This window comes from Delphinus delphis, chromosome 10, assembly GCF_949987515.2.
Source record: "Delphinus delphis chromosome 10, mDelDel1.2, whole genome shotgun sequence".
NCBI classification, from domain to species: Eukaryota; Metazoa; Chordata; class Mammalia; order Artiodactyla; family Delphinidae; genus Delphinus; species Delphinus delphis.
Genome location: NC_082692.2, coordinates 21,493,357 through 21,519,669, shown reverse-complemented (window position 1 = coordinate 21,519,669; position 26,313 = coordinate 21,493,357). Strand labels below are relative to the sequence as shown.

General features: G+C 38.7%; 4 non-coding genes across 4 annotated transcripts; 3 read left to right on the top strand and 1 right to left on the bottom strand.

Annotated features, from left to right (window-relative positions):
• Positions 1 to 3,136: 3,136 nt before the first annotated feature.
• On the top strand, positions 3,137 to 3,218 carry TRNAS-AGA (transfer RNA serine (anticodon AGA)). The gene has a single exon. It is a non-coding gene; the product is annotated as a tRNA-Ser (tRNA).
• A 6,242-nt stretch (positions 3,219 to 9,460) lies between these two features.
• TRNAQ-CUG (transfer RNA glutamine (anticodon CUG)) lies at positions 9,461 to 9,532 on the top strand. The gene has a single exon. It is a non-coding gene; the product is annotated as a tRNA-Gln (tRNA).
• Positions 9,533 to 14,143: 4,611 nt separating this feature from the next.
• TRNAS-AGA (transfer RNA serine (anticodon AGA)) lies at positions 14,144 to 14,225 on the top strand. The gene has a single exon. It is a non-coding gene; the product is annotated as a tRNA-Ser (tRNA).
• A 4,920-nt stretch (positions 14,226 to 19,145) lies between these two features.
• TRNAS-AGA (transfer RNA serine (anticodon AGA)) lies at positions 19,146 to 19,227 on the bottom strand. Its single transcript has one exon. It is a non-coding gene; the product is annotated as a tRNA-Ser (tRNA).
• Between the last annotated feature and the right edge of the window lie 7,086 nt (positions 19,228 to 26,313).

Genomic DNA, 26,313 nt, shown 5'->3' with positions numbered 1-26,313 from the left:
TTCTGGGTTTAGAGATTATGTGGTTCATGAGGGAGGATTTTGAGCCAGCTCCCTGCTACTGGGAAACAGGACAGGGACAGTTAATTTAGACTCCCAATCCCCATTCTGGGAATCGAAGTGTGTTGCTAGGGCACAAGTAAATACCAACACATTTTTAGATTACAAGGGAAAAGTTTTCTCAAGTCCGTATCTCCCAAACTGTCATTCGTAGTTAAATTTCACCAGCTTCTCTTTTCCTCTGCTGTAACAGGAGTAATTATTCCCTTCTTTATAATCTCACAAGGTGTTATTTGTTCCTGAAACCATAGCACTTACCAAATACAGTCATTTCAGCTAATTTTAAGCTTGATAACATTTGAATCAGTAATTCGTTTTGTAAAACACTGTTCTAGGAAATTAATATTAAGTGAAGAAAAACATTTGGTGCACAAAAACAATGATGGTATTTTTAAAACATTGATAACAGTAGCACAGCAGAAATTACATAGCAGTCCAACAAAGGGGAATATTTCATTAATTCTTACTTCATCTGAATAATGGAACATTACAAAGCCACTGAAATAACATTTAGAAAGCTCCTGAAAAAATATTGATATAATATTCAATTAAATTAGTAAAATACACAATTTAGAGAGATAAAAGCAGCCCTTGACATTTGGGAGCTGACCTGGTACTATCAGCTAGGACTTGATGTTCTTTTATTGTTAATGTTCTATTATTTATTTAATGTTAATGTTAATGTTTAGTTAATGTTCTATTATTATTATTTTATTGTTTATGTTCTATTATTCACAGAGCACCAATGTCAGACAAGGCCATTCTATGACCATGGTTGATCAAGACAAAATTAAGATCACTTTGTAACCATGCCTGAACACGAACACAAACATGAAACACACACACACGCACACACTTGCACAAAAGCATTGTTCAAACCACAAAAATGACCCCAAACCTCATCTTGGTAAATACACATGCCAAAAAATGACTAAGGTTTTTTGCCAATCATAGTTTTAGCATTGCTCTATTCTTCCTTCCTTCAGGATAGGATTTTAAATCCTAATCCTAAATTTAAGCTATTTAATCACAGAATCACCCCTTACTTCCAGACAACATTTAATCTAAAACAAAGTCCTGATTCTTTAACTCTTTTCCCAAATCGCCCAACACAAGACTAAATTCTTTGAGTACTTTTTAGTACTCTTTTACTAGGATGTACCCATGCTTCCCCACCGTGTTCTCAATTGCTACAAGGAGCTCTATGACCAACTTGTTCAACTGCATATGTATTCCTGGTGGTTTCTATCTGGAAGATATTGGCACAATTCATATCCTGTATGACTTCAACTATCCACATTTTTCTGCATTCAAAATACTGAGGGAGAGATAAACCAAAGTGCTGCTGTTGCTGGTTTCTCTCCATGCCCCCCCTGACCCCCAGTGTGTTAGTCATCATTACCCAAGTTTTCTCAAGAAGGAGAAATTTATTTTACTTGGCACAAGAAAGATGAATTCTCTAAACGTAGACTCAAGGACTTTGAGGTTACTGAATGTTACCTCAGTAGTATTTGGTTTGAGCAACTGTCTTTTTCAATGCCCTTCACAATCACATGGGCCTTGAGTTTGTTTCTTGAATAATTGATGCTAGTTAGAAGTTTGTAGAATCCATGGAGGCGTCTCTCCCCTCCATCACCTGCTAATATTTAATTAGACTTCTTAAATTATTTTGTATGCATACTTTGATAAACTAATCTTTTATGGGCCTTTATTTTCATAACAAAAAAATTGTAACTTTAAAAAAACGTTTTAGGAACCCTCATGACACAGGTCTGCCCCAAAAATACTCCTACAGGGACAGAAGATAAAGATTTTAAATATATTTGGCAATCTCTTAATGCACATGGTTGGGAATTTTCCAAAAATTGCCAATGGAAAAACACATTAGAAATGCTCTGAATCTATGAGCACACAGAGTGAGTGATGCACTTGCTTCTCATGACCAGGTTTCTTCTGTTAGTCATGGCATTATTGATCTTTTGTGGATATAGATAAAAGTAAATTATTTGATATTTAATTAGATCTACCCCTCCCATAACGCTTTCTCAGTGATATCTGAATTGAATAGAACTCTATTTAAAGAACACTTTGTTACCTCTGGTTAAATATAATGTATTAAATCCAAGCAATTACCTACCAGCTTTCTCAAGGATACATCGTATTCATCAGCTCTCACCTCTTAACACATTAACAGTTTGTTGGTCATAAAATGGGGACCTATATATGCATCTTGGGATCCAGCATCTGCTTTTAACCATTCTATTCTGAATCGTTTCTGCAGAGCATCTGGAAATTCTGCTGAAGGAACCAGTGAGTTACAAATGTAAAAAGGAGAACGGGAAACGTGCAGTGTGAGTTACATTTAGAGAAAACGAGCCCTTGCATTGCCCCCAAAAAACTGAACACGTAATCCATTTTTTAGAAAGCAGCTATGATCTCACAGAAAATGAAACTCATGGACCGGCAATGCCTCTTCTTAATGTGTGTGGAAAGTGAAAGCGTATTTGCATCTGCAAAGCACTTTCCCAAACACAGTGAGATTAATACTTTGGGCCTAAATTAGGAGCCTAGGAACAACGAGTGAGGGAATCCAGAGGAGATTTTCAACGTCGTTTTTCTCTCCTCCCACCTTAGACACAAATCAGAGGGAGCATTTCCTTCCCTGAAACCCGTTGTGCACAGTATCATTCATCGAGTAGGCTAGAAGTTCTAGCAGAAGTGTTGGTCCCACCACGCCTAAAAGTAGGATTACGCTGATTTCACCTCGGTGCTGAGTAAATTTGGTTCCTGTTTCGGAGACCCCAGCACCCAGCATGAAACCAACTCATCCGCGAGGGAGGCAGGCGCTAATTGGTGAACTGACCTGAACTTTGAACAATGATACTTGTACAGCGAGTACTATCATCCCAGTTGTCCTAAATGTCGGGGCTGCCGGAGAGAGTTTGACTTCCCTCTCCAAGCTTTCATTCATCTTAGTGTTTTTGCCCAACTCGCTGCACACACTTTTATCTACACAGGAGTCTTATCTTTATATCTACCACATATCGTTTTATAGTGAGACCCCTCCCTTCCCATACCAGTAGTTGTGGCCGAGAGGTTAAGGCGATGGACTAGAAAGCCATTGGGGTTTCCCCGCGCAGGTTCGAATCCTGCCGACTGCGATTGAAATTTTAACCTACGGAGAGTGCACCTGCTCCAACCTGGCAAAAACGTGCTTCCGGCGAAAAACAAAGAGAGAGCAAATTACTCCCTCAGTAGAGCCTCAGTAGAGCCTTAGTAATTCCCCGTTCCCATCCTTGTACAAGGCTCAAGTGTGCCCGAGTTTTCTCTCCCCAAAACCCTCCCCAAAATAACACGTTGGTGAAAGTGTTAAGCTATTTCTATTTTATTAAGAATTTTGTCATAGAGTAATATTGGCTTTTTGAAATTATACGCATATATTCCTGTAACCACTACCATAATCAGGATACAGAACAGTTCCATCAATCCATAAACCTCCCTTGTGTTATCCCTTTATAGTTACCTCTTAATCCCATACATAAGAGTTGGACAACCAGATACGTTTTCTGTTGCTTTGTTTGACTTTTTTGAGAATGTTATGGAAACTGAATCATACAAAATGTAACATTAGCTTTTTGAGATTAGCTTCTTTCACTTAAGATACAACATGCCTTGAGATTTATGCAAGTTGCTGCATATATCAAAATTTTGTACCTTTTTGCTGTTGAATAGAATTCCATTGTGTGGGTGTACCACAGTTTATTTCTTCACCTATCCACTGAAGGACATATGGGTTGTTTCCAGTTTGGGGCAATTGTGGGGGGAAAAGCTATTAACATTAGCATATGTACATTTTCATTTTTCTTGGATAGATTCCTAGAAGTGCAGTTGCTGGGGTACATGGCAAGTGTATAACTTTATAAGAAATTGTCAAACTGTTTTCCAGAGTGGCTGTACTTTTCTTTATTATCAGCAATGAATGAGATTTCTAGTTGCTCCTCATTCTCACCAGCCACTGATGTTGTCTGTATCTTTAATTTTAACCATTTAAATAGGTGTGTAATGATACCTCATTGTTATTTTAATTTGCATTTCCTAATGGTTAATGATGCTGAACATCCTTTTGGGTGTTATTTGCCACCTTCATACTCCTTTTGGTGAAGTGTTAACTAACCTCATTGTGGTAATCATTCGCAATATATACATATATCAAATCATTATGTTGTACACCTTAAACTTACACAATGTTATATGTCAATTATATCTCAATGAAGTTGCAAAACTTAAAAATAGAATTATGATATGTTCCAGCAATTGCACTTCTGGGTATACTCAAAATAACTGAAAGCAGAGACTCAAACAGATATTTGTACACCCATGTTCATAGCAGCATTATTCACAATAGCAGAAAGACAGAAGCAATCCAAGTGTCCATTGATGGATGAATGGATAAACAAAATGTACATACATACAAAGTATACATACAATGAAATATTATTCAGCCTTAAAAAGGAGTGAAATTCTGGTGCATACTGCAACATGAGTGAACTTTAAAGACATTGTGATAAGCGAAATATGCCAGTAATAAAAGGACAAATACTGTATAAATCTGCTTATATGAGATACTTAGAGTAAATTCATAGAGATAGAAAGTAGAATGGTGGCTGCCCAGGGCTGGGAAGAGGGGGAAATGGGCAGTTATTAATTAATGGATACAGAGTTTCAGTTTGAGAAGATGAAAAATGTTATGGAGATAGATGGTGATGATGGTTGCCCAGCAACGTGAATATGCTTAATGCCGTTGAACTGTACACTTAAAAATGGTCAATTTTATGTTACGTATATTTTGTCACAATAAAAAATCAAAAAGCGATTACCATTTTTGTTGTTAGTTTTGTTGGCTATTTTTCATTTTCAAAATGCATTACTTAATTTTTGCATTAAAATGCATTACTCATAAGGCAACCATACGTTTTAAACCTTAAGTATGTGACTGTCACAAGATTTCTTCAGAAAGCCATAGGGTTTCCATGAGCGCTCCTGGAGCTTACAGCCTGAGTAGTCCCTAGGAGTCAAATGTTAAAGCTTTCTCCACAGCCACTTGTGTCTTTGTTGTTTGGGTTAATGAACACAAACTCACTGGATGATTTGTCTTCAACATAGTCCATTTCCATTCCTAAAAGTGTTAGCTGTGCTTTCTTTTCGATGAACACTCTGAGTCCATTTTGTATTTATTTTCTATTGCATTACTATCTGCTCTTTGCTTCATTATTTCCTTCCCTAGTGTTTCATTTGAATTAAATTAGTGGCTGATTCTTAATTTCAGGTAACGAATGCTTAATTACTCCTTAGCATTTATTTTATTTATACATATGTGTTTAAGGTACCCTTCTAGGATATCTAGGGTACTTACCCTCTAAGTACCCTTCTAGCTGCACAGTATACGTCTTGACATATACTATTTTATTATCATTTATTTCGGAATGGTTCCTAATTTCTTTCTTTTTTTGTCAATATTTTTATTGAAGTATAGTTGACTTACAATGCTATGTAAAATAGTTCCTAATTTTGATTGACATTTGGTCTTTAAACCATAAATTATTTAGAAGCATATTTATTTTGTAAACAAATACAAATTTTAACTTTTGTGTTTTGATTTTTGGCACAATTTTATTTTCTGAAATAATAGCATGTATCTAACCTTGTTATGTTTTTGGAGACTTGCTTTGTGGTCTGGTAAAATGTCAAGTTTGAGATAATTCCATGTGTGTTTGGAAAAAGTTGGAATCCAGAAGTTGGTATGTGCACTGTTCCTTATATATGTATGTGTATTATATGAATTGCATTCCTTTGTCTTATGGCTATTTTTTCATGTGTGCTTTTAATTAGTTTTTCAGAGAGGTGTATTGTGCAAAACTATCCCACCATGACTGTGATTTTTATATTTCTCTTTGTACTTCCATCAATTTCTGGATTTTCTTCTCCATTTCTTAAACTTCCAGAAACAAGAAATTCTGCATAGAGCATGATTTATTTAACAGCTAGGACTTGGAGATACCAGGTGCTCCCTCCAATTGGACAACTGCAACAAGAAAAGCCTCGGGAAAAACATATATTTAATTTATACAAGCTTTAGAATATCCATTGAGACTTTAGGGACATGCTGCTTCTTAGAAATTTACATGTTTCCTTCCTCAAAAGAAATGAGGAAAATGTAATTCAAACATAATTTGTCTCATGGGAAACTCTGGATAAAGACTGAGGATAAGCTGCAGTGCAGATTCTGATCACCCTGTGCTTAAAAATGAACCTGGTTCCATCCACTGGTCCTGACCTAGAGATGTCTGACTCTGGCTTCTCAAAACTGCATAGTCAGGAACCCACGTCCCATAACCAACCACTCTGAGATGAGAGGGGCACTCAGAACTGGTTTGACTAGAATCTCAGCCTCAGGCATGTGTGTAACTTTGCCTCGTAAATTACAATATTGGGGCTAATGAATCATGGAGCCTGAATTTAAAGATGTTTCTTTAGCAGGTTTATGCCTAATTTTACTTGAGTGATTTCATTTTTTAATAGTTACAATTAGACCACATGATATAAAGGAGAAACTCTTAGCCTAAGTCATAGAGTCTTCAATAATTTTGTGAATTCCCTGGTATGGTTTGCTAAGTGCTGTGTTTTGTGTCTAGGTTCATCTTGGTGTGAGAGAGTGCCTAAGTTTCCATTCCATTTGCCATGGGTTGCTAAACAAACAAAGGTTTTAGAAGTCTTCCCTAATAACTTCACAATCTATTAAAGGGAGAGAGAGGAAAATGCCAACTTAATTTTCTGATTTTGAAAAATGCATTAAATGCCTTTTGGTGGCCATGAGGCCCCAAGCAATTTCTTTTTAACTAGTACAAGCAGCTTTTCTACATGGGCTCAATGCCTTTTTCCCTCATGGCAACCAATGCTCACCAATATATTAAGGATACAAGCCCCACCAGAAGCTCCTATGTTCACCAGCAGTGCCCTACTTGGTTTTCACATTCACATACTGATGCTGGCATGTCCCCCTAAAAGTAAACAGCAATGGGGCTTGTCTGAGCCATAATTCTAAGTCCATTATGGAGCTTATTCTTTATTTGCTCTTTTATATATTACTATATTGTTGCTGCCCAAGATAAACCACTCCATCTTTTACAATTAGGATCCATGTGCTGCACTCTTATTGTGCATTTTGTGTATGGAAGATCATGGACCAGCACTTTCTGCAGAATAGCAGTATTAATTCTTGTGCAAACCAAATTCCATTTTATTTGTATTTTAGCTTTCCATCATACCTGTGCCATTACTCTGCGTTACAAGCGCTTTCTCCAACCTATTCCTGGCTAGGCTTTGTTTTATGTACACGTTGATAGAGCTCCCTTCCTAGTAGATACGCATCTCCACAAGGACAGGGGTTGCGCGCTTATCTTGTTTATCTTTATGCCTCCAGCACCTTGCACAGCATCCGATCCTTCACAGGAATTCAGTAAAACTAGCTAAACAAATGATTTGAAACAGGTGCTAATCTAATGACTTTTTTCCACAATAAGAACTTAAAAAAATCTGTTTGAATTCTTTGTTTCATTTCTAATTTCTTCTTATCCCATTCCTTCTTCCTGATTTTCTGATACACACACACACACACACACACACACACACACACACACACACACATATATATATATATATATATATATATATATATATAGTAGCCCTAGACAAAGAGGTGACATCGTCTATCACCCGGCCTGAAAGAATGGCTTATTTAGGAAAGGTGGGGAGGTTTTATCTCTGGACTCTGCAAGCGTTAGTTCTACATTCCCTTTAAAATTATTTCCTTTGGCTATGGTTTTTGTTCTGTGCTCTTGTGAGTTACAGGATAATACTTTATTCACGCGCTGAAGATCATATGCAGTTGTGTTGGGAGAACACAACTCAGGGTCTGGTACAAGTTCCTATAGCCTTTAGAAGGTCCGCACTATAAGGGTTTTACACGGGGTTGATGTTTTGCAAGATCCTCGTGTGTTTGTTTGTAAACACTGAGACTGCTGGAAGGAGAAGTGGGCCCTCTTTGCAATTTTGTTCATCTCAGTTAGCAGGAGAGTTCCATTCTGTTATCTTCCGCCGCGTGGGCGAGTGCACCAGACAGCAGGAATCTGCTGTGAGTGAGAGGCGGAGGGCCGTACGTGGCGACGTTCTCGCTGCCATCGCAGAGGCCTCTGTCACTGAACTCTCAGAACAGTCCTGAGGGCGGACATTTGTTTTCCCCGGGTAGTCACTGCGCCGCCTCATTTAAGGGGGCAGATGTCCTTCCATGGAGTTAGAAGTCATTATGCAGTCGTAGGAGAATGCCTATATACACATCCACTGGGACGAGTGCTGGGAAAGGAGCCAGCGTCCCCAGAATTCCACCAACACAAATGCCAAAGCGCAACTCAGCTAAAGCTCTGTGGAAATCTCAACAGAAACTTGCTGCTGGGAGGCCTCGGTGAGTGCAGCCGAAAGGAGGCGAGAAGCCAGGAGAGCTGAAAGGGAGTCAGGGGCTCTATTGGCTGCGTAGACACGGAGGGATCCACCGACACCGCCCAAGAAACCTAGTGTTTAAGGAAGCGCGCTGGGTCTAAGAAAAAGGTGTCTATGGAATAGCAGTAAAACAAACAAAAACACCCCACAAAGTCTTTAGTACAATTTGGCAGCCTTCACTGGGCACCTTCTTCTCGATGAAGGCGAGTATGATGAGTCTCTGATCCTGAAATATCGCGTCCCTTACAGATCGCTACAGGTGACAAAATTCAGACTTTTTCTTCAAGCACACCTTTTCCATTTTCTCGAAAACATAGCTTTTCTCAAGGTTTCTTCTGTGAATGTGCCAGAAATTAACACATTAAAGCTTGTTTTCCTAGAGGCAATGGACCTGATCACTACATAATCTCTGTGGGGAAAAATAGCACATGGCTGAAATTGAGCAGAGGTGCAGATAAAAGACTTGAAATTTCTAAGGCTCAGTTTTCCCGTCTATATAAAGACTAAAAAAGTTTCAGCGAGGTTTTAAGTATTAAATCATATAATGGATATAAGACGTTCAGTTCAGTGCTGGTGTATATAAGAACTGCTCACTCTGTTTTTCTTAATGAAGAAAGCGAGGGCTAGGATCGCCAAGTTTCTGAATTAATGGTAGGGGGCAGACACTATGGGTTCCTTGGCAAAAAATAGGATGAAAAGTAAAAATAAATAAAATTAAATCCCCTAGGATTTTCTTCGAAAGTGACCTGAGTGGACGTAGACTAAAAATTTTGATTGTTTAAGCTAAATGATTTCAGTAGAGCTACTAAGACATATCATGGACAATTATGAGGTGAAGCGCTTCGTGTGCGGTTCCATGGTGTAATGGTTAGCACTCTGGACTCTGAATCCAGCGATCCGAGTTCAAGTCTCGGTGGAACCTGCTTCGTCCTTTAGTATCACTTGTTTTCCCCCGGAAAATACTGTCCACCTAAAAGACCGCTATCAATTTTGCCTCTAATATCTCCTGTGAGCTCCTGTGAGTCCAAACATATCTGTATCTGAGTGAGGAGGCAGAAGTGGAATTCCATTCTGGTTTAACGGAATTCATTTTATAAGGAATAAAAGAAGTATCAGAAGTAAGTTAAGTACAGGTGGAAGATAACAAAACCCCTGCACTCTGCTGCGACTAGAAAACCAACTCTAATAAAAAGCAATAATGCTCTTTTAATAAAGTTTATTTTCTGTGCACATTAAAAAGAATATTTGAAATTGTTCAATATTTCAAATACGGGAAATAAATAAATCTAATAGTATTGGATAATATACAGTTAATAGCAAATTTCTCTTCTGCCCATGACCTCTACCTGCACAATTTCTGACGCACTCCACCCCATCCACAAGGCCACTGAACCCAGTATATATAAGTGCTTTATATATACTAAATACAGACAGACACCACAGACACGGTGGGGCGGGGGGGGGGGGGCGCAGATCTAAATATGGAATATCTTAAAGTAGGTGACTCTAAGTAAAAGGTCATGCAAGACTCATTATTACATTTAAAAAATATCTACAGATTTAACACGCTTCAAGTTAAAATTGGGGGGGAATCCATAATGATATTTTCATTGCAATATTCATCTGGTCATTGTGCCATGCACAAAACACCAAACATCCCTTTTTCTCAGATAAAATGAGTGACTTATGCTAATGAATGATTTCTTTACTAATTACATTCTTTGTATATAAGTTTTCCTTTCTTCATTTGTTCTTGTACTGTTTTGCCCAGGTCTCAGGAAATTTTTTTTTTTTTTAGTATAGTATTTGTCTTGGATGAAGTGTGAGTTGTTTTGTTTTGTTTTCCTGAATTAGAAATTTGCAGGCATTTCACATGGACTAGGGGCTGGGAAGATTCCCCCCCCCCCCACACACACAAATAGTCAGGTTGTGTGTGGAACTTTTAAGCAAAAATTTTTTCTCACAACCAACACATATCACTAACTCCAAGTGTGCTCACAATGAAGATTCTCCCCCCATACACTGATCTTATTCACTGTCTGCTTCTTCTTAACATTGCCCATGTGTAAGTTGCTTATCCAAACATTCATATGTAGATTCTCCTTCATAATAAATGAGTTCTGTGAAGTTCCTGCTTCCACATGTAAACATATTTCATTGTTCAAAACCAGAGAGTGTTGGTTTTCTCTCTCACAGTGCCACTAACTGTGAAACACTATGCACCCCTGTTTGTTTGTTTTTTGCAAATGCTGTACTGGGAAAACACTGCTTATGGTCTCATTACAGCCCTTCGACCTTCACAGTATGTGGAATCTACTCTCCATGCTCCGTCATTCATATACTGCACAGATCACTTTTAGTTTGGTCAGAATTGAAGTTTGCTTTATCTTTCTTGTATTTATTGATACATAAATTTTCTTTCCTAGATGAAAATGCAAAAAACGCCTCTACTCTGCAACTGTAACTCTATCTTTACTGCATACATTTATTGCCATCACACAGTTTAAATACCAAATGGAGATATAAATATTATGGAGCTCTTGTTTATATCACATCTTAAGTGTTCAACAAAAATGGTCCGTCTCGCTACTTTTTATGAAACCCGACAGCCCTTTGGTTGACCATAGTGACGAATCAACAGTAGGAGAATATCACTGTGCTTTTATAGTAGCAAGAGGGACTGCAATGTTCTTTCAGGCGTGTTTAACCACGCAGAGTTCCTGGTAAAATCTTAGTCAACAGGATTCGAACTTGTGCAGGAAACTCTCAATGGATTTCAAGTCCATCACCTTAACCACTCGGCCACAACTACCAACTTACTGACTGTTTAGTGGGCTAAAGTGAAAACTAGTGGTGGATATGTGGCACGTTCCCCAACAGTAGGTCTGGCAACAAAAAGTTTCTTAGCCCTGTCCAGGCCACTCCCTCGAGAATGAATGAGCTCATCTAGAGCAAATCAAGAGCCAGCTGGTGATGTAATTCAATAAAATGCTCCTAGACAAGCGACTCGAACTTCTTAGACGCTGGAGCTTGTCCAAAAGCCGGTGATAATCTTGGACACGCACGATCACACCTAATTCTCGGGAACCTGCTGAAGGGGAGCTTTGAGTTTAGAGTGAGCTCTAAACAACCTCCAGTCGCAAATACCAATGCGAGAAGGAACTCGAATGAAGGGAACGTGCGAGAAATGGCGGGGGTGGGGGTGGGGAGTCATCTATGTTTACTTTCAGGTTTAAAATCTAAATCAGGAATCTCTTCCATGGATCAAACTGACATGCTTCCAAAAGAACGATTAAAATTGGACTGCGGCGACAATTCGGAATGAGGGGGCGGGGTGGGGGGCGAGCAATTTCTGTCCTAACTGGAAAAGACAAGGCAGGAGAGGTCTCGGACCCCTTCCTTTGAAGGTCACTTATGTTGTCCTAGTGAAGGACGCGAGACAATTCCCAAGCGAACGAAGCCTTCAGCCTCCGGAGCCCGGGGGAAAGAGAGGAACTCAGAATACAGGTTTTCCAGGGATCCGAACTCAGCAGGAAGACATTCTCAACGCAGAATAGCGCCAAAAAGAAATGCAAACATGTATATGTCAGAATAAATCTAGCTAAATTAATAAGGTTGGTTCTTGAGTCAGAGACTATCTGGTTTATGAGAATGGGATGATGAAGGGGACACTTGGCTTAGATTCCTTTTCATGGAAATGTCAAGGACTCCAAAACCAAGGATTTTCTCTGAGTTCCAGCAATGGAAGTGCGTCCCCAGGGCATAAACTAGTAGATTTAAAGAGAATCTCAGATACGAAAGGAATGTGACCTCCATAATCGAGGCTGGAATTTGTCCCTCTGGTAGTTAAAAAACATGTTTTTCTTTAGGACAGTAAAAACAATCCTCCCCTCACTGTAGTCTTGCAAATATTATTTGGTCTTACTACCATGGCGCTTGCTATATACCTCCATTTAGATTCATAAGGAGTTTATAACCTTTAACACAGTAAATTTATTTTCAAGTTTGTTGTCCTTGAGCGGTCTTATCAAAGTTATTGTCCCCAGCAGCAGCGTGTGCACCACCTGGGGACTTGTGAGAAATGCAGATTCTTGGGCTTGAATTCAGATCTACAGAATTGAAAACTTGCTAGGAGCGGGGAGAGCAGAAGCCGGGAGATCCAGCAATTTGTATTAACAAGAAGCCCTCCAGGTGGTTCTGATGCCCACCGAAGTCTGAGAAGCACCCTCTTAAGGAACTAATCTTAACAAAGAAAAACACGTACTGCATAAAAATCTTTATTTTTATTTCTCATTGTGATAGCAAAAAACAGGTATTTAAAAATAGATAAGTGTTTAAATATTTTTGCTTCATCTGTGTAATAGATCATTACAAAGCCAGTAAAACAAAATCTGGGAACACTTTGTAATTGATCTGGGAAAATGTTTATAATGTTCACTGACAAGAGCAGGATGCAAAGAACATGACTTCAACTATGCAAAACTTTTGCATATGAAATATTGGGAGTAGAGGAGGAATACTTCAAAACGTTGCTAGTGCTGGTTTCTGGGTTACAGGATTATGAGTTAATTTTGTTGTTGTTGCTTTTTACAGTGTAAAGTAATCATCAAGTTTTGTAAGTGAATAGCAGAACAATGTCTTTTATTGATTTATTGGTTATTTATTGATGTTGCTCGAGAGCTGATATTTGCCTCAAGTGGTAATTGGATTAATCATCTGTCTTGTTCAATACACTCCACAGTGAAAGCATTCACCTTAAACTTGTTTCTCAAATAATCAATGTCATTTAGAGATTGTTAGAATTAATGAAGACTTCTCCACCCCTTCTTGCTTACTAGCATTTAACTGTATTTTTTTTCTTTTTTAAAAATCATTTTGAAAGAACACTGAGCACAGTTTTATAAGTCTTTTAAATTTGTAACATGAATTTTCACGTTTTTAAGGTTTGGGGAGCTGTTTTATTTGAGGTCTGTTCCCTAGTTATTCTTGCATATGGATGCAGGAAGATAAAAAAGTGTTGACATAGGTGGGACAATCCTTCAAATCAAATAGTTGTGAGTTTTCTAAAAGATTGAAATCTTTTAGAAATTTCAGAATCTTCCACTATATGGATGTCCCAAAAATTTATTTTTAAAACTGATGGTCACTTCAAGTTTTTCAAATCGTGGTTATACTCATAATTCTGCAACAAATGTTAGAGTGTGTCTCAGTTTTGAGTGTGTGTATCTCAAGGATCCCCATCAGAAGCTGCCAGATCAGGAAGCTGGTCCCTCAGGATGTCTCCTGCTTAGGTTTCTTCTAGCAGAGCATCAGAATAAGGGGCCCTTCCAGACTGAGGAGGAAGTGTTACTTGCCAATTTGCCGCCATAGCATGATATTTGTCTAAATGATGTCAAGGAAAAAGAAATTTTTCTTGAAAAAAAAAAAGAAATTTTTCTTAGTATGAATACACTTTCTGGTAGAAAATTTGATCCTTTGAAGAGAGCTGGAGTTCCATGCAGCTACTTATGCTAATAGAGGGAGCAGCTGCTACGTAGTCGTGGCCGAGTGGTTAAGGCGATGGACTAGAAATCCATTGGGGTTTCCCCGCGCAGGTTCGAATCCTACCGACTACGGCACCTTTCCCTATTGAGACAGCCAGTTGGGGAAGAATGCTGTTGCCTTACAGAGAGAAACTGGATTGTTCTCCAACCTGGCTCTTTATGGTTGCCGCTGAAAGGCTCCACGAAGCAACCTGATTACGCCCCAAACAGCGTGGGGTCTTCTTATTACTGTTATTATGTTTAGGTAATTACTACTATTATTTTTAAGTAATTCTCCCTAGAAGAGCCAAGGCTTTGGTGATGCCTTCCTGCTTCCTGCAATCAAAACCTTGCTTACAAAACAGATGTTCCTAAAGAAAAAACTTGATAGGAGCATTTCCATGTCCAAAGAATCGCACCCTTATCAGGGCTCTTCTCTAATCATGTACGTCTTTGTTCATGTACAAAAGGAAACTCCACGAAATCTTGGATCAAATACAAATGAAAGTCAAGACTCATAGCTAGGTCACCAAGTCGCGAATCCAAACTGGGTATTAATTAGCAAACTACTTACGCAACTAAAGAAATTAAATAAAGCCATTTCCTTTGTGATCCAGTCAGATAGGGACGACAACATTACACCTGGCTGGCTTTTACTGGGGCCCCAAAGCAGTTATGGGTATGACTGTGGATGGATCTGCAAGTTGTATTTTTTTCTTATTCTTAACTTACTGGGTCCCCAGACATTCTCCACTGGGCAGCGATCTTCCAGGTAGGTGGTAGGTCATATCTGGTGAGGCTGAAATCAAAAGAAGAAAAACAGGGATTTGAATCATAGATGCTCAGTTTAAAAGTGTGCGTCTCTATCAACTCAGTGGTCCATAATCTGAGGGAATATATGGGTCTTTCCGAAGCCTTGGTAATTCCTAATTCCACCCCAGGCCTTGGGGATCGGGGGGTCGGTGGCAGCTGAGTGGGTCATTGTTGATCTCTGCATTATTGACGATAAATACACGAAAGTGCAGGGTAAAAGTAGATCAAAGTCGGGCTGAGTACTTAGGGTAAGATTGATTCAGGGAGTTTATTCCTGGAATCAATGATTGCACGTGTATGAAGGGGGTGTGTTTTATCTCCGTGTAGTCAGGAGAAAAGCCCCAGGCCCGAATTATACAAAAATGTGCAGAGGGAAACCAGCTTCTATTTGAGGAAGAAGCAACACCCAGCTGATGAAGAGGACTGAAGCATAATGTATTTGCTTGATGCCTTTTAGGTATATGGCGGGAGGTCAGGAAGTCCTAGGCTCAAGGGTCAAGTTCCCTCCTGGTCCCTTACCTGAAACCAAACGGGAGCCTGCAATTATTTTTGTTTCAGTTGGTGAAGACCGTCTCTCTCAAACTCCACATCGCCCCAGTCCTGTACTTCTGGTCTCCTTTCTCGTCATCTTCCATTCTTTTTCCTCTTCTCTCCGCTCCTCTCCCTCTTCTCCTGCCATTACCCAGCATTTCCCAACTGGACACTTTCGCCTCCATGTCCCTTCCTCTAGGACAAGGTGAAATCACATTAATCCACCTCTGCCTCCACCCAACACACGGAGATTCCCCATCATTCCAGGTCTTTGTCTAATGCTTTCCTTCCACAGTTTATCTTGACTTCATCCCATTCAAAGACCACAACACCAGCAGTGGAGGAAATGCGTGTGGCCGTGGTCATGGTAAGGCTTCTCTGGTTCAGCATATATTTTTTGAGCACCTCTAAGTGAGAGCCAAGCAAGCAGTGAGGGAGTAAGCAGTTGAGGTGGAAGACAAGTAAGATTGGGTAGCATTTGCCATCATTCTGTGGGCTTTGAAGATAGTTGGAGCAGAGAAAATGAGATACTCCTGCCCCAGGAAGATGAGAGGATGAGAATGGTTGTGAGATTGTCTCCGGTGGCTTTCTTTTGACTGCCATTTCTGCTTTGTGGATGTTTCAGTAGGTGTAGGAATCAGGAAAAAAATCTCCGGACCTGAGAAAAACATGCAAGTCTGGCAGAGAATGGTTTCGATCCACTGACCTCTGGATTATGGGCCCAGCATGCTCCTGCTGCACCACTCTGCTCACTGCAAAAAGCTGAGAAATACTTTTCACTCTTGATTCTTACCCACTTTCCCAACACTTCAATGCCTTCTTTTCACTATTTTTCTTCATCCGCCTCCTCTACACTTTTCACTTTATTTCCCACCCTTACAGTCATGTCATTCTCAAAATATTAATACCACACCACCTCTAGTTTGAGGTCTTCACAAATCTTCAACCCTTTCTTCAAGTGGATGCCAATCATTCCCCTTGGATTGGGAATTATGATAGCTAGGTAGGGAACAATGATGGCTACAATGTCAGATTTCCAGAACTAGAACCCAGCAGAGCCTTATAAAACCTTTCAAGAGTCAGGTTCTTCCTCAACCAAAGCCCTTGCCTCAGGATTTCTTCTTGGTCCTGAAACTGACTACCTTTCTTCTTTTCCCTCCTTCCAAGTACGCACTCCTATCTATCAGGCAAAAGTGGACAATATCTCTGTTTCAGCTTTAGTTTCCCCCCTCCTCCTGTGTCTGCGCAGGTTTCACTTGCTCTGCTGCTCTCTATTATTGGAGACTCCAAAGTAAGCCTCCCTTTTTCCAAGTTCCCCCTTCTTGTGGGATTCAGGGCCAACTGCAATTCCTCCTCTCCATAACTCGATATGGAGTCCTCAACACTTCGCTCTCCACTTTCAAAGGTCTCCTCATATGGAAGGTTCGTTTGAACGTGTTCTCATCGCTCGGAAACGGAGAGACTTAGGAATTAAGATAGAAGGCCCCAGCGACTCAACAGGTTGCCAAGGCCCCAAACTGGAAATGAAATCTCCCAAGGGTAGGGACAAGTCCCTTTTCTGAAATGCGGATTTTTCCATGACCTCGGGACAAGTTTCCCCTGAGGCAAGCGTGGTTTGTAGCAGCAAGAAGTCAAACCTCAGAAGATGCTGACTGGTTTCCTCCTTGAGCTGTCCTTCATTCTTTTTGATTCTCTTCTGAATTCTGCAGGCTGCTCGCCTTCTCCAGTTGATTCTCAGAGTTTCTGTTCTTTTCCCTATTCTCTGCCACAGAAACTGCAGAGCCAGTGTTGACAGCCCAAGACAATTTTGTGGGGGGAGAAGGGGGCCCTCATTTCTACCTCTGTATCGACTGCCAGTATTCTCCCGCCAGCATTAACAGAACACAGTAGCCACCTCCAAAGAGGTTCATTTGGCCTATGCAGCTGAGCATCAGTCATTTTCTAGGAAATGGAAAGTTTTGAGCCAAGACCTGAAAAAGGGTATGTGGGAAAGCTGTAAGATCATTATGGCCAGGGACTATGACATTGCTAGAGTCAATTTTATAAAGCTGAGCCAAACTCCCTGCGCATGTTCCTAGTCATGCGCTGATTTGCCATCTGTATATCCCCAACAGTGCAATATCTCATGTGTTTTATCCATGTTCTAATTGGATTGTTAGGGTTTTTGTTGTTGTTGTTTTAATCTGCTGAGTTTTGAGAATTCTTGTGCATTTTCTAGATATTGTCCTTTGTCAGATATGTGGTTTGCGAATATTTTCTCCCAATTTGTAGCTTGTTTTTTTCAACCTCTTAATAGTGTCTTTTGAAGAGTAAAAGTTTTTAATTTTGATGAGGTCTAATTTATCTGTTTTCCTTTTAAGGACTGGGCTTTTGTATCAAGTCTAAGGACTAAGATCCTGAAGATCTCCTATGTCATTCTCTAGAAGTTTTATAGTTTACATTTAAGTTTTGATTTATTTTAAGTTTTGTATACGCAATGAGGTTTAGATCAACGTGGGTTTTTGTTTTTACCTATGGATGTCCATTTGTTGAAAAGGCTATCCCTCCTCCAGTGAATTTTTTTTGTACTGTTGTCAAAAATTCAGTTGGGCATATTATGTACATGTCAGAATATATGTTTAAGGGAGAGAAAAAACCAAGACCATCACTGAATATAAGTTTGCTACCATTCATTTAAAAATAAAGAGTGGATTGAACACTATACACACATATAACTCTGGAAGGTTATACAAAAATTCATTTCACTGTGGAGAAATTAAACAGCCACAGCACACAGATAGAAGATAGATTTTATTCATTGCATATAACCTCAAAATCATTAGAGCTTCATATCATGATTATTATGTTTGATTAGTGTAAATATTAAAATTCTTTTTTTTTTTTTTTTTTTCCGGTACGCGGGCCTCTCACTGTTGTGGCCTCTCCCGTTCCCGAGCACAGGCTCCGGACACGCAGGCTCAGCGGCCATGGCTCATGGGCCTAGTCGCTCCGCGGCATGTAGGGATCTTCCCAGACCGGTGCACGAGCCCGTGTCCCCTGCATCGGCAGGCGGACTCTCAACCACTGCGCCACCAGGGAAGCCCTAAAATTCTTAATAGGGAAGGAAAATAAACTTTATATCAGTTGATTACTGCTTTTTGGTAGATACAGTTTTCCAGTCACATGGGGGCAAAGAATTTTGCTGTCTTCAAATAGCATTTACTTCTGGCACTTTATTTACCCCATAAACGGGCTGGAGTTGTGTGAAGCAAGCCTGGAGTTGTAGATCAACCTCACTCAGACATGAAACTATGAGTGTGTTGAGACATATAAAGGATACAGTTATATATGAGAAAGGAAATCCCTGAAAAGGTAAAATTCCATGGAGAAGCAAGTAGGATTTTGATAGCAGGAAACAGCAAGGTATCTCTGAAGCTAGGACTCTTCTTGGGAGGAAAGAAAATATATTAGGATACAGGTCAAGCCTACTGGAAAATACAGTAATTATGACTTCTTTTTTCTGGCCAGCACGATGGAGCCCCATCATGGGTAAGTTAATTGCAGGATCATAAACTGGCGAGTTTAGTAACCACCTGCATCTTGGTTAGAATTCATGTTTTGTCTTTGGGCTAGCAACTCCAGGATTTGTCAAAATGTACAGCCTTAAGGAACTAATTCAGCTAACTACCACGTAGTCGGCAGGATTTGAACCTGCGCAGGGAGACCCCAATGGATTTCTAGTCCATCACCTTAACCACTCGGCCACGACTACACGACAAGGTGTTTTCTTATAAAAGTAAACAGCTGTGCTGAAACTTAGGTCTCATAAAAGCAAATCACATACCGGAAAGACTGAATCATGTATCAGAAAGAGTATTTGCAGTCAGTGTTTCCTATTCTTTGTTGTCATTTGGGTGACTATCATGCTGTTGTAACCATATTGCCAAGTAACACTTTATCCTCAGAACTGGAAGGACTCCTTATTTGATGGATTGTTGGAATGAGATCAGCTTCCACTCTGCCAGCCTCTGGTGGAGGTTCGTGAGATATCCCCCGCAAACTGGAACAAACTCTAACATTCACTTAAGAATTATATGTAACAGCAATGATTTTTAAAAAATAGAGCTTAAGTGCATACATATATTTTAACTCTGGAAGATTGTATGAGACCTGGTTTCAGTTTGCTACTGTGGATAGAAATTAAATAGCTGAGCACATAGACTGGAGAGAGATTTTAGTTTTCACTGTACATACTTCAAAATAACTTGAGTTTTATTATCATTATTATTTATTTATATATTTTCCTTTTTCTGGTTTATATACCTAGGAGTGGAATTGCTGGGTCACACGGTAAAGCTATGTTTCATTGTTCCAGGCACTGCTAGACTGTTTTCCAACGTGGACGCATGATTTTCCTTCCCACCAGCAGTGTATGACGGTTCTGAATTCTCCATTCTTTCCCAACACTTGCTATTATATGTCATTTTCATTCAAACCATCCTAGAAGGTGTGAAGTAGTATCTCATTGTGGTTTTAATTTGCATTTCCCAGATGACTAATTACAGCATTTTTTTCTCATGTGCTTATTGGCCATTTGTATATCTTTCTTGGAGAAATGTCTATTCATGTTCTTAACCCATTTTTTTTTTTTACTTCTTTATTGGAGTATAATTGTTTTACAGTGGTGTGCTAGTTTCTGCTTTATAACAAAGTGAATCAGTTATACATATACATATGTTCCCATCTCTCTTCCCTCTTGCATCTCCCTCCCTCCCACCCTCCCTATCCTACCCCTCTAGGTGGTCACAAAGCACTGAGCTGATCTCCCTGTGCTATGCGGCTGCTTCCCACTAGCTATCTATTTTACGTTTGGTAGTGTATATATGTCCATGCCACTCTCTCACTTTGTCACATCTTACCCTTCCCCCTCCCCATATCCTCAAGTCCATTCTCTAGTAGGTCTGTGTCTTTATTCCTGTCTTACCCCTAGGTTCTTCATGACATATTTTTTTCTTAAATTCCATATATATGTGTTAGCATACGGTATTTGTCTTTCTCTTTCTGACTTACTTCACTCTGTATGACAGACTCTAGGTCCATCCACCTCATTACAAATAGCTCAATTTCATTTCTTTTTATGGTTGAGTAATATCCCATTGTATATATGTGCCACATCTTCTTTATCCATTCATCCGATGATGGACACTTAGGTTGTTTCCATCTCCTGACTATTGTAAATAGAGCTGCAATGAACATTTTGGTACATGACTCTTTTTCAATTATGGTTTGCTCAGGGTATATGCCCAGTAGTGGGATTGCTGGGTCATATGGTAGTTCTATTTTTAGTTTTTTAAGGAACCTCCATACTGTTCTCCATAGTGGCTGTACCAATTCACATTCCCACCAGCAGTGCAAGAGTGTTCCCTTTTCTCCACACCCTCTCCAGCATTTATTGTTTCTAGATTTTTTGATGATGGCCATTCTGACTGGTGTAAGATGATATCTCATTGTAGTTTTGATTTGCATTTCTCTAATGATTAATGATGTTGAGCATTCTTGCATGTGTTTGTTGGCAGTCTGTATATCTTCTTTGGAGAAATGTCTATTCAGGTCTTCTGCCCATTTTTGGATTGGCTTGTTTGTTTTTCTGTTATTGAGCTGAATGAGCTGCTTGTAAATTTTGGAGATTAATCCTTTGTCAGTTGCTTCATTTGCAAACATTTTCTCCCATTCTGAGGGTTGTCTTTTGGTCTTGTTTATGGTTTCCTTTGCTGTGCAAAAGCTTTGAAGTTTCATTAGGTCCCATTTGTTTATTTTTGTTTTTATTTCCATTTCTCTGGGAAGTGGGTCAAAAAGGGTCTTGCTGTGATTTATGTCATAGAGTGTTCTGCCTATGTTTCCCTCTAAGAGTTTGGTAGTTTCTGGCCTTACATTTAGGTCTTTAATCCATTTTGAGCTTATTTTTGTGTATGGTGTTAGGGAGTGATCTAATCTCATACTTTTACATGTACCTGTCCAGTTTTCCCAGCACCTTATTGAAGAGGCTGTCCTTTCGCCACTGTACATTCCTGCCTCCTTTATCAAAGATAAGGTGACCATATGTGCATGTGTTTATCTCTGGGCTTTCTATCCTGTTCCATTGATCTATATTTCTGTTTTTGTGCCAGTACCATACTGTCTTGATTACTGTAGCTTTGTAGTATAGTCTGAAGTCAGGGAGCCTGACTCCTCCAGCTCCGTTTTTCGTTCTCAAGATTGCTTTGGCTATTCGGGGTCTTTTGTGTTTCCATACAAATTGTGAAATTTTTTGTTCTAGTTCTGTGAAAAATGCCAGTGGTAGTTTGAGAGGGATTGCATTAAATCTGTAGATTGCTTTGGGTAGTAGAGTCATTTTCACAATGTTGATTCTTCCAATCCAAGAACATGGTATATCTCTCCATCTATTTGTATCATCTTTAATCTCTTTCATCAGTGTCTTATAATTTTCTACATACAGGTCTTTTGTCTCCTTAGGTAGGTTTATTCCTAGATATTTTATTATTTTTGTTGCAATGGTAAGTGGGAGTGTTTTATTGAGTTCACTTTGAGATTTTTCATCACTAGTATATAGGAATGCCAGAGATTTCTGTGCATTAATTTTGTATCCTGCTACTTTACCAAATTCATTGATTAGCTCTAGTAGTTTTCTGGTAGCATCTTTTGGATTCTCTATGTAGAGTATCATGTCATCTGCAAACAGTGACAGCTTTACTTCTTCTTTTCCGATTTGGATTCCTTTTATTTTCTTTTCTTCTCTGATTGCTGTGGCTAAAACTTCCAGAACTATGTTGAATAAGAGTGGTGAGAGTGGGCAACCTTGTCTTGTTCCTGATCTTAGTGGAAATGCTTTCAGTTTTTCACCATTGAGGACGATGCTGGCTGTGGGTTTGTCATATATGGCTTTTATTATGTTGAGGAAAGTTCCCTCTATGCATACTTTCTGCAGGGTTTTTATCATAAATGGTGTTGAATATTGTCGAAAGCTTCCTCTGCATCTACTGAGATGATCATATGGTTTTTCTCCTTCAATTTGTTAATATGGTGTATCATGTTGATTGATTTGCATATATTGAAGAATTCTTGCATTCCTGGAATAAACCCCATTTGATCATGGTGTATGATCCTTTTAATGTGCTGTTGGATTCTGTTTACTAGTATTTTGTTGAGGATTTTTGCATCTATGTTCATCAGTGATATTGGCCTGTAGTTTTCTTTCTTTGTGACATCCTTGTCTGGTTTTGGCATCAGGGTGATGGTGGCCTCGTAGAATGAGTTTGAGAGTGTTCCTCCCTCTGCTATATTTTGGAAGAGTTTGAGAAGGATAGGTGTTAGCTCTTCTCTAAATGTTTGATAGAATTCACCTGTGAAGCCATCTGGTCCTGGGCTTTTGTTTGTTGGAAGATTTTTAATCACAGTTTCAATTTCAATGCTTGTGATTGGTCTGTTCATATTTTCTATTTCTTCCTGATTCAGTCTTGGCAGGTTGTGCTTTTCTAAGAATTTGTCCATTTCTTCCAGGTTGTCCATTTTATTGGCATAGAGTTGCTTGTAGTAATCTCTCATGATCTTTTGTATTTCTGCAGTGTCAGTTTTTACTTCTCCTTTTTCATTTCTAATTCTATTGATTTGAGTCTTCTCCCTTTTTTTCTTGATGAGTCTGGCTAATGGTTTATCAATTTTGTTTATCTTCTCAAAGAACCAGCTTTTAGTTTTATTGATCTTTGCTATCGTTTCCTTCATTTCTTTTTCATTTATTTCTGATCTGATCTTTATGATGTCTTTCCTTCTGCTAATTTTGGGGTTTTTTTGTTCTTCTTTCTCTAATTGCTTTAGGTGCAAGGTTAGGTTGTTTATTCGAGGTGTTTCCTCTTTCTTAAGGTAGGAATTTTTTGCTATAAACTTCCCTCTTAGAACTGCTTTTGCTGCATCCTGTAGGTTTTGGGTCGTCGTGTCTCCATTGTCATTTGTTTCTAGGTATTTTTTGATTTCCTCTTTGATTTCGTCAGTGATCACTTCGTTATTAAGTAGTGTATTGTTTAGCCTCCATGTGTTTGTATTTTTTACAGATCTTTTCCTGTAACTGATATCTAGTCTTATAGCATTGTGGTCAGAAAAGATACTTGATAGAATTTCAATTTTCTTAAATTTACCAAGGCTTGATTTGTGACCCATGATATGATCTATCCTGGAGAATGTTCCATGAGCACTTGAGAAAAATGTGTATTCTGCTTTTTTTGGATGGAATGTCCTATAAATATCAATTAAGTCCATCTTGTTTAATGTATCATTTAAAGCTTGTGTTTCCTTATTTATTTTCATTTTGGATGATCTGTCCATTGGTGAAAGTGGGGTGTTAAAGTCCCCTACTATGAATGTGTTACTGTCGATTTCCCCTTTTATGGCTGTCAGTATTTGCCTTATGTATTGAGGTGCTCCTATGTTGGGTCCATAAATATTTACAATTGTTATATCTCCTTCTTGAATCGATCCATTGATCATTATGTAGTGTCCTTCTTTGTCTCGTGTAATAGTCTTTATTTTAAAGTCTATTTTGTCTGATATGAGAATTGCTACTCCAGCTTTCTTTTGGTTTCCATTTGCATGGAATATCTTTTTCCATCCCCTCACTTTCAGTCTGTATGTGTCTCTAGGTCTGAAATGGGTCTCTTGTAGACAGCATATATATGGGCCTTGCTTTTGTATCCATTCAACCAGTCTGTGTCTTTTGGTGGGAGCATTTAGTCCATTTACATTTAAGGTGATTATCGATATGTATGTTCCTATTCCCATTTTCTTAATTGTTTTGGGTTTGTTATTGTAGGTCTTTTCCTTCTCTTGTGTTTCTTGCCTAGAGAAGGTCCTTTAGCCTTTGTTGTAAAGCTGGTTTGGTGGTGCTGAACTCTCTTAGCTTTTGCTTGTCTGTAAAGGTTTTAATTTCTCCATCAAATCTGAATGAGATCCTTGCTGGGTAGAGTAATTTTGGTTGTAGGTTTTTCTCCTTCATCACTTTAAATATGTCCTGCCAGTCCCTTCTGGCTTGCAGAGTTTCTGCTGAAAGATCAGCTGTTAACCTTATGGGGATTCCCTTGTGTGTTATTTGTTGTTTTTCCCTTGCTGCTTTTAATATGTTTTCTTTGTATTTAATTTTTGACAGTTTGATTAATATGTGTCTTGGTGTGTTTCTCCTTGGATTTATCCTGTATGGGACTCTCTGTGCTTCCTGGACTTGATTAACTATTTCCTTTCCCATATTAGGGAAGTTTTCAACTATAATCTCTTCAAATATTTTCTCAGTCTCTTTCATTTTCTCTATTTCTTGTGGAACCCCTATATCTTTGCCCATTTTTAAATGGGTTATTTGTCTTGAGTTGTAAGAGTCCTTTGTATAAGCTAGATGCAAGTCCCTTATCAGATATATGATTTGAAAATATTTTCTTCCATTCTTTGTGTTGTCTTTTCACTTTCCTGATAGTGCCTTTTGAAGCACAAAAGTTTGTAACTTTTAAGAAGTCTAATTTATCAATTATTTTTTGTTATTTGTGTTTTTGCTGTCATATCTAAGAATCCACTGCCAAATCTGAGGTTATGAAGATTTACTCCTATGTTTCCTTCTAAGAGTTTTATAATATTACCTCTTACATTATGTCTTTGATTCATTTTGAGTTAATTTATGTAAATTGTATGAGGTAAGGATCTAACTTCGTTCTTTTGCATGTAGTTACATAGTTTTCCCAGCACCATTTGTTGAAAAGACTATTCTTTCCCTACTGAATGGTCTTGGCACCCTTAAAAAAATCAGTTGACCACAGACATATGACTTTATTTCTGGACTCTCAGTTCTATCCCTTTGATCTAGATGCTTATCCTTACACCATTATGACACTGTCTTGATTATCATTGCCTTGTAGTTAGTTTTGAAATTGAGAAGTACAAGTCCTCTTACTTTTTTCTTCTTTTCAAGATTGTTCTGGATATTCCAGGTCCCTTGAAATTCCATGTGAATTTTAAATCAAGTCATCAATTCCCACAAAAAGGTCAGTTGGGATTCTGAAGGGAATTGAATTGAATCTGTAGAACGATTTGGAGGAAAATTGCCATCTTAACAATGTTAATTTAAGATCCAGTCTATGAACATGAGATATATTCCTCTTTATTTAGATGTCCATTCATTTCAGCAATGTTTTGTAGTTTTCAGAGTATAAGTTTTGCACTTCTTTTGTTAAATTTATTCCTGAATATTTTATTCCTTTTGATGCTATTTTAAATGAATGTATTTATTTTTGACCCCTTTCTTTCCCTGTGAAACATGATGAGGCTGTCTGAAGCCTCCTAGATACAGATATTAAGTGCTGAGAGAGGTCAGGAATAAAATTGCTTAGTATGGTTTTTGTAGACAATGAACTCCTGACAACAGGGAAACAAAGCTGTGAAATAAACAGCTTCTTTAAACTCAAGATGGCTGGATTCAGAGACCAGAGTGCTAATCATTACTTCTGGGAACCACCTTAATGGTTAATTAACCACCTTAATTAAAAAGTCTCTTTCATATGGTTCATGATATGATAAAATCCCATTTCTGAATGGAATTAATCATATTGACGGGAGTGTAATAACACAAAGTTAACAAGGCAAAGAGCATGACCCCTGCCCTTGTGATTCAAGTCCATTAGGTGGAATACTCCATAGAGGGAAAATAAATATAGCTCACAAAGAGACAGTTTGAAGAAACTGCCTAATACTGACAGCATGATGACAGAGATAAGGTGGAAAGCATAAATAAAATTGAAATTTGTAATTTTAGGTGAATGGGGCTTGAAGG